General features: G+C 40.5%; 1 pseudogene; it reads left to right on the top strand.

Annotated features, from left to right (window-relative positions):
• Positions 1 to 361: 361 nt before the first annotated feature.
• On the top strand, positions 362 to 2,680 carry LOC100601644 (annotated as a pseudogene).
• Positions 2,681 to 9,641: the final 6,961 nt, after the last annotated feature.

Below are 9,641 nucleotides of genomic sequence, written 5' to 3'. Positions count from 1 at the left end.
GGACTTGGGAGTGGGGGGTTGTGGGAGGAGGGGAAATGGGTGAACATGGGGAAGTGGCTGGGGAATGGGTGGGGGCCTGGTGGGAGCAAGCAGCAGAGCTGGGGTCCCTGATCTCTGTCAGGAGGAAGCCAGGCTGCACTTGCTGGGCAGTCGGAGGGGACAGGTGGCACCAGAAGGCAGTTGGACTTATCCTGTCGGTGACTGCGGCCTCTGCCCGTCCTGCCTTGCTGCAGGTGCCTTGGATGAGGCTGCCCCACATGCCCTGAATGATTTTTATAATCAGTGGATAAAGTGGGAAAAAATGTGGAATAACTTGAAATACAGGTAACAGAATGTCTTCAGTCATGAGGGAGGAAGCCGTAGTGAAAATGTGGATATGAATTCCGACAGATATTTGTCAAAAAGAAAAAACATCAATATAGGAGACTCAGCTGCTCAGCAACAAAGTAGTCCCTTAAGAGAAAATGTTGCCTTACACCTGGCATGCCAGGCCCTTCAAAGAATTCTTCAAAGAGAAACCAACATGGTGCCACTGAAATCCCTCAAATTGTTGAAATAAGTATCAGAAAGGATAATGATTTTTGTATTACCCCGGGAACAAGACTTGTACGAAGAGATTCCTACTTTTGACATGCTCCATGGGGTGGGAAAAGAAACATTTCTGTTACAGTGACCCAGGATTCATTGGATACTGATAAAAAGTTTGGTAGAACTCAAAGTGGACTTCAAAGGAGAGAGAGGTGCTAAGCTCTGTACAGGACATGGACAATGTTTCCAGAAGAACCGTAGGGAAGTCGCTCTCTGAGACAGGTTGCAGGATACTGTGGGCTTGTGTTTTCCCATGAGAACTTATAACAAGCAGTCAGAGCCTCTCTTTTCCAATCAAAGAAAAATCTGTCTTTCTGAATTAATGCTGGAGAAATGCCCTTTTCCTGCTGGCTCAGATTTAGCCCCCAAATGGCATTTGATTAAACAGCATACAGCTCCTGTGAGCCCACATTCAACATTTTTTGATGCATTTGATCCATCTTTGAATTTTTTTTTTTCTTTTTTTTGAGACGGAGTCTCAATCCATCGCCCAGACTGGAGTGCAGTCTGGCACTACACTCTTGGCTCACTACAACCTTGGCTCACTGCAACCTCCGCCCCCTGGGTTCAAGTGATTCTCCTGCCTCAGCCTCCTGAGTAGCTGGGATTACAGATGCCCGCCACCACACCCAGCTAATTTTTGTGTATTTTAGTAGAGACAGATTTTCGCCATGTTGGCCAGGTTGGTCTTGAACTCCTGACCTCAGGTGATCAGCACACCTCGGCCTCCCAAAGTGCTGGGATTACAGGCGTGAGCCACCTCACCCAGCCCCATAATTGTTTTCTACAGAAGATGAAGATAATTTAGAGAGAGAAGACTGCTTAGTATTGAAGAAGGGGTTGATCCCCCTCCCGATGCACAAATGCATATGTTTGAAGCGACTGCACAGGTTAACCCATTAAATAAACTGGGACCAAAGTTAGCTCCTGGAACGACTGAAATAAGTGGGGACGGTTCTGCAGTTCCACATGCTAATTGTGACCTGAAAGAGGATACAGCCACCCTGTATTTGCAGCCATGGAGGGCAGAAGCAGCATGAGGTACATGCCCATGTTAGCAGACAGGGAGCTTGGGAAGTCCACACACAGGCTGATTACAGATACTGCTTCAGACTACAGGAAATCCTTGTTTTTGGAGAGTGATGGACCGTTATGAATCAGAAGCCCTTCTAGAAGGGAAATGTGAAGACACATTTTTGCTCAGGGACGCTGGGCAAAGGGACTGCCTCTTCTCTGTGAACTTCTGGGGCTACAACAGATCCCTGCAGGCCTGAATTGAGCAGTAATCACAACTTTGGTTTTGATGCCCATGACCCCTGTTTATTTCACTCCTCCACTGTAACAGGACTTTCATTATAGCAGCCATAAAAAAAAGATGAGTTCATGTCCTTTGCAGGGACATGGATGAAGCTGGAAACCATCATTCTCAGCAAACTAACACAGGAACAGAAAACCAAACACCGCATGTTCTCACTCATAAGTGGGAGTTGAACAATGAGAACACATGGACACGGCGTGGGGGTTGTGGGGGGAACATCACACACCAGGGCCTGTCAGGGGGTGGGGAACTAGGGGAGGGATAGCATTAGGAGAAATACCTAATGTAGATGATGGGTTGATGAGTGCAGCAAACCACCATGGCACATGTATACCTATGTAACAAACCTGCACGTTCTGCACATGTATCCCAGCACTTAAAGTATAATAAAAAAACATTATAAAGATCCCAGTTATTGCATGTTTTTTGAACTGTTGCTTGCTGTATTACTAGATAGGACTTTCCCTTTTGGCTGTAGTATATCTGTTGTACAGTAATCTGCAGGTGCACTACATATGATGGAATTAATGGGCTCCCTTTACCATCAATGTTACAGGATTTTTAAAAAGAGTATCATTATAAACAAAAATTAGGGTTCGCTGGTGAGAACGAGAAACAGTCAAGGCAAAGTAAACTCTCCTGTCCCCAAAGGGTGTGAACCTGATCTGCTTTCATGTGCATCAGACGTACACCTATAGCAAGCACACATAACGGTGCTAGGTTTTTTCATACAGTATGTGAGGTTAGTGTTAGTATCTGTCAGATGCAACCTTCTGTTGCTTATCCAGATAAACGTGGTGCCTAGTGGAACAACAGAGGATAGAACTACAGGTGTTCAGGCCGGGCACAGTGGCTCACACCTGTAATCCCAGCACTTTGGGAGGCTGAGGCAAGCAGATCACTTGAGCTTAGGAGTTCGAGACCAGCCTGGCCAACTTGGTGAAACCCCATCTCTACTGAAAATACAAAAAATTACCGGGGCGTGGTGGTGGGAGCCGGTAATCCTAGCTACTGGGGAGGCTGAGGTGGGAGAATTGCTGGAACCTGGGAGGCAGAGGTTGCAGTGAGCCAAGATTGCTCCACTGCACTCCAGTCTGGGAGACAGAGCGAGACTCTGTCAAAACAAAAACAAAAACAAACTACAGGTGTTGAGTAAGACTACAAAACAAGGTTGCCTATTTAGCGAACAGTTTGGTTTTTAATGGCTGTAGTAATTGAGTGAGGCAACTCTGGGGCATTTGCTGTGAAGAATTCTATTTCTTACTGAAGAACAAATTATTAATATCAGATGAGTATTTCAACAGTGTGACTAATGTTTGAAATTATTTTTTCTAAGAGTTTTTCTATTACCTTCCAAAAGTAGTGATGTTTATAATTACTATAAATCAAGCTTTAGAAGTCCAATACAAATAAAATAATGCCTTCCTTTTAGAAAAAAAAATGTAATTTTCTGGCCACAAGGGCATAGTGCATTTCACCTAAGTGTTGATGTAGTTTATAGTCAGACTCTTTTCTTTTCTGCAAAAGATACTGTTAAGTAAACCAGGTTTTCTAAATAGTCATTCTTAAGAGTTTGGACTTATAAAATTAGTAGTATAATTTTATTTAAAGGCCCTAGGTATTAGGTTTTTTTTTTTTTGTTTGTTTGTTTGTTTGTTTTTAGATGGAGTCTTGCTCTGTTGCCCAGACTGGAGTGCAGTGGCGCGATCTCAGCTCATTGCAACCTCTGCCTCCTGGGTTCAAGCGATTCTACTGCCTCAGCCTCCCGAGTACCTGGGACTACAGGCGCTTGCCACCATGCCTGGCTAATTTTTTGTATTTTTAGTAGAGACAGGGTTTTACCATGTTAGCCAGGATTGTCTCGATCTCCTGACCTCGTGATCCGCCTGCCTCAGCCTCCTAAAGTGCTGGGATTACAGGCATGAACCACTGCATCCAGCCAGGTATTAGTTTTTAAATGAATGCTTTAACTTAAAACAGCTGCTGCAATATAGTCTTGCATATGATTTTTTAAAAAGTTGATGTGACCGGGCACGGTGGCTCACGCCTGTAATCCCAGCACTTTGGGAGGCCAAAGCGGGCAGATCACCTGAGGTCAGGAGTTTGAGACCAGCCTGGCCAACATGTTGAAACCTTGTCTTTACTAAAAATACAAAAAATTAGTCGTGCGTGGTGGTAGGCGCCTGTAATCCCAGCTACTCGGGTGGCTGAGACAGGAGAATCGCTTGAACCTGGGAGGCGGAGGTTGCAGTGAGCCGAGATTGCACCATTGCACTCCAGCCAGGGCAACAAGAGCGAAACTTGGTGTCAAAAAAAAAAAAAAAAAAGTTGATGTGCAGTCTAATTGTTGTTTCATAAAAGCTGGATCTTCTCCTGTGCCCATAATGATTTTGTGAATCATGAAGAAAATGCAACTAGAAGATGCCCAAACAAATCAGATAATAGTAACTACAATGGTTGCTGATATTAGATTATTGTTAAACTGTAATTACTAATTTGGATGGCAGTATTTATCTCTTTTTTGTAAACACTCATAGCTAAATTGCTTAAGTATAATTTACAGAATTTCAGTGTAATTTACTCTCAATGGAAAATCTGAAACATAAATTGCAGATTTGAAAGGTACTGTACAACCATTATATCTGTAAATAACTACTTAACACCTCTTTGTCACTTAGAATACTACTTGAGTGTAATACTACTTGAATACTACTGTGAATGTAATACTACTTGAGTGAGCTCTTTTGGAAGTTATATCAAGTTCTAGTGTTTGCTTCTTAGTAACTGAACTGAATGTACAGTTCTGTCCTAGACATTTTGCACTAAAGTAGCTGAATCCATTCTTGTGTCTTTTTGTTAATGTGTTCTGTACCACTGGTGAGTGCTCCATAGTTTCCTCACCTGCTGCTACAGAATGTTATTTTACATCCCTAAGGCAATTGCCAAGGCTACATAAAAGAAAAGCTTTATTTGTATGCCACACTAACTCTTTGACTACTAATGTGTGTTTCTGCTTGCTGTGCCTTGTTATGGCTGCTTTTTTGTGCTAATAAAGTATGTTTGGTGTTCTCCTTGTAGATCTACTGTTTTATACATTTGCAACAATTTCTTTTGTAAATGGAATGGTTTGGGGTTTTTTAAAATAAGCATTATCTAACAACCTACTATAGCTAATGTAGAATTACTGTACAGTCTCATATTGACTTATCAGAATAAGCTAACTCTAAGTTTAATGCTCTGCATCTTATCACTCATAGTCACATATACTGTGGAGCAGTATCTATAGTTACTGAAAATCATTGTACAGTTTAGATTATAAAGAAAACTGACAGAAATAATAAATCTATTGATTTCTCTGCTTATGGGTGAAAGGTCAAAACTATCAATGACATATTATAGTAAATGAGTATCTGTAACCTTCCACACATCAGAAGCAGATTAAATCAAGTCTTGTGAACTATTACTATATCAGTACCACTTATTGGTTTGGGGACCATCTTAATTGAAAATAAATGCCACAAATATAGAACTTTAACCAAAGACTTGTCCATTTTAAAGCAAGATGGGGATTGAAGTCACTTATAATTTCTGTTGCTTATAATTGAAGTCCCTGAAGAACATATATCAAAGTGTTTGAGAACTTCATTCAAACCTTTTTTTTTTTTTTTTTTTTGAGATGGAGTCTCGCTCTGTTGCCCTGGCTGGGAGTGCAGTGGTGCGATCTCGGCTCACTGCAACCTCTGCCTCCTGGTTTTAAGCGATTCTCCTGCCTCAGCCTTTGGAGTAGCTGAGATTACAAGTGGGTGCCACCATGCCCAGCTCATTTTTGTATTTTTAATAGAGACGGGGTTTTTACCATGTTGGCCAGGTTGGTCTTGAACTCCTGACCTTAGGTGATCTGCCCGCCTCGGCCTCCCAAAGTGCTGGGATTACAGGCGTGAGCCACCGCACTTGGCCCAAGCCTACTTTTAAAGTTTTTTTTTTTATTTTTTTTATTTTTTTATTATACTTTAGGTTTTAGGGTACATGTGCACAATGTGCATTGTTTTTTTATTTTTTTATTATACTTTTAAAGTTTTATATGCAATTAGGTTGTTATGACCAAGATTGTGTTTTAGGGACGAAACTGGAAACTCCAAGAAAGCACTTGATGTTTTTATGTGCTTGTAGCAAATTGATGTTCTAACTGTAGATTTATAGAAAGTATTAATGCTTTTATGTATTTCAGAACTTTCATATGTTAAATGGAAATTATTTTAAATGTGTAACTATTTGAGTTTTTGGAAGCATATATACACTGTGCTAAAAGTCACTTGTGTTTCAATTTGTGTATAATATTAATATGCAACTTTTGGTTTAAATATTTTTCTTAAATTATTAGTGGCTTACCTTTTAAAAAAGAAAAACTACCAGCATGAAATTGCAAAAAAAAAAAAAGTCTTTGGACTTTCCCCCCTAGAAAAATGCACAAATGTACACAGAATTTTGCATAAATTTTAAACCTGGAAATGCTCCCTGATGCCTATCCATAAGCTTCACATTAAATACTCCTAATCAGAAGTAATAAATCCTATAATAGGATTGCTATGGCACTTGTTCATAATTTGACCATAGGCCATCAGGGAAGGCTTCATAGAAAAGATAGTTTTTGGTCTGAGATTTAAAGAATGAGTAGGAGTTTCCTGGATTTTCAAGGGCAGGGAAGGGCATTTTAGACTGAAGAGTCCAGTTAACTGAAAACCAATTAATACTGCAAGCCTTTTTGATCATCTGCCTTTTTGTTCACTCTGTCTTGAACCCCTTTGGGCTTCCTTCTGTTCTTCTACACTTTTCCTTACCCTCAATCATCCACCCATTATTGCTTCTCTTGCCAATTATTTGTACTATGTTTTCTGGAAAACGGGTTCCATTGTAGATAGACTCTACTGTACCCTAAATTTCCTCACTGAATTCTCTCTTCACTTGCTTGCTTTAACTGAAACCCGGCTTCTCTCCCAGGGTATGCCCTCTTTATTGCTATGGTTCTTGAGCGAAAGCCTCACATAATTGATTGAACAAATATCCCTACTGATGAATATTTAGGTTGTTTCCAGTTTTACAAACAATGCCACAGTGAAATGCTAATACATGTATGTTTGGGTACATGTGAATATATTTGTAGGATAGATTTGTGGATTCAAAACTGCTGAACCAAATGACACAAACATTAAAAAAAATGATAAATACTGCCAAATTTTTATCCAGAAACTTTTTTCTTATGTACCTTCTTACCAAGCATACATGAATGCCTGTTTTCTTATACCTCGCTGATACTGGAGAGTTATTAATCATTGTAATTTTTGTTTCCCAGAAGTCGTCATCATTCCTACTCTTCATCACTGCTTCTAGACCTTTGCTTTCAACCCTCACATTAAAGGCCTCTCTTTTAAGACTCATGCCTTTTGCAATATTACCTTTTATTCCTTCTCGATGTAGTCATTTATTGCCTTCTTGGATATTTCCTGATATTCTATGGAGACTTGAGCATCTGCTCTCTACCTCCCAGCCCATCACAGTGCTCCTGTGGATGAACTGACCGAGCAACACTCTACCTTCACAGCTCCTTGACCATTTGTAGTGCTCTTCTCCACTCTACTTCTGCAAGAAAATTTATTAGCCTCATTCTGGATTTTGTCATTTCCCAGAATTACTCTATATCTGAAAATATAAAATTCCAATATCTCATTCTCTGTCTATAACTTTTTTTTTTTTTTTTGACAGAGTCTCGCTCTGTCATCCAGGCTGGAGGGTAGTGGCACAATCTTGGCTCACTGCAACTTCCGCCTCCCGGGTTTAAGCAATTCTTCTGCCTTAGCCTCCCATGTAGCTGGGACTACAGGTGTGTGCCACCACGCCCGGCTAATTTTTGTATTTTTAGTAGAGTCGGAGTTTCACCATGCTGGCCAGGCTGGTCTCGAACTCCTGACCTCAGGTGATCCCCCCCCGATCAGCCTCCCAAAGTGCTGGGATTACAGGCATGAGCCACTGTGCCCGGCCCAAACTTTATTTTTGACATTTTTATTGTTTCACTACACATAGCACCAACTATTTTATTTTATTATTTTATTTTATTTTATATTTTATTTTATTTTATTTTATTTTATTATTTTATTTTATTTTATTTTATGTTATTTTAAGATGGAGTCTTGCTCTATAGCCCAGGCTGGAGTGCAGTAGCATGATCTCAGCTCACTGCAACCTCTGCCTCCCAGGTTCAAGCGATTCTTCCTCCTCAGTCTCCCAAGTAGCTGGGATTACAGGTGCCTGCCGCCACGCCCAGCTAATTTTTTGTATTTTTAGTAGAGATGGGGTTTCACCATGTTGACCAGCCTGGTCTCGAACTCCTGACCTCAGGTGATCTGCCTGCTTCAGCCTCCCAAAGTGCTGGGATTACAGGTGTGAGCCACCGCACCTGGCCAACTCATTGATTTTAACAGGTGCATGGTGTTCCATTGTATACATGGACCATTATTTCATTTTGCCAGATTCACTGTACAGGCATTGTTCTAATGTTTGACTGTTGCAAATACTACTGCATTCTTTTTTGTGCATAGATTATATGTAAAACTACACTCTTTGTACATAAATCTTTGTGTGTCTCTGTGAGTATTACTGTGGGATGAATTTTTAGAAATGGATTGCTGTGTGAAATGATAAACATATTTACAATTTTAATAGTATAGTCATATAGCCCTATAGAATCTACCAATTTACACTCCACTAACAGTATATAAAAATGTGTTTTCCCCATATACTTGCCAGAATTAGGTCATTTTTCAATATCATTTATCAATCATTTTTTCATCCTTATCAATATGATAGGTGAAAAATATCTCATTTAACTTATTTTTCTTTATTTCATGCTGTTTTTAATCCATTTTTTTCACTCAACAGTATGTTTTGGACATTTTTCTATGTCAATGAATATAGATTACACTATTGTTTTAAGTGGCTTTGTAAGTTGGGCACAGTGGTGTGGTGCCTGTAGTCTCAGCTCTTTGGGAGGCTGAGGTGGGAAGATTGCTTGAGTCCAGGAGTTCAAGGCTGTAGTGCCCTATGGTCATGTCTGTGAATAGCCACTGCATTCCAGCCTGGACAATGTAGTGAGATCCCATTTCTTAAAAAATAAAAAAAGGCTGTATAGCATTTCATTGTGAGAATGTAATATTATTTTATTTTATTTATTTTCGAGACAGACTTTCATCACATCACCCAGGCTGGAATGCAGTGGCGTGATCTCAGCTCACTGCAACCTCTGCTTCCCAGGTTCAAGCAATTCTTGTGCCTCAGCCTCCCAAGTAGTTGGGATTACAGGGATGTGCCACCATGCTCAGCTAATTTTTGTATTTTTAGTAGAGATGGGATTTTGCCATGTTGGCCAGGCTGGTCTTGAACTCCTGGCTTCAAATGATCCACCTGCCTTGGCCTCCCAAAGTGCTGGAATTATAGGTATGAGCCACTGTACCCAGCCTTGCTCAGCATAATGTTTTTGAGATTTATCCATGTTATTGTGTATATCAAGTTTGTTCCTTTTCAGTGCTGAGTAGCATTCTATTGTATGACTGTGCTAGTTTATCCATTCTATTCTTTTTTTTTTTTTGAGACAGAGTCTTGCTGTGTCTTGCCCAGGCTGGAGTGCAGTGGCATGATCTCGGCTCACTGCAGCCTCCACCTCCCAGATTCAAGCGATTCTTCT

The sequence above is a fragment of the Nomascus leucogenys genome, chromosome X (genome assembly GCF_006542625.1).
Source record: "Nomascus leucogenys isolate Asia chromosome X, Asia_NLE_v1, whole genome shotgun sequence".
NCBI lineage: Eukaryota > Metazoa > Chordata > Mammalia > Primates > Hylobatidae > Nomascus > Nomascus leucogenys.
The sequence above is the reverse complement of the archived record's forward strand: the minus strand, read 5'-3'. Positions and strand labels throughout refer to the sequence as shown.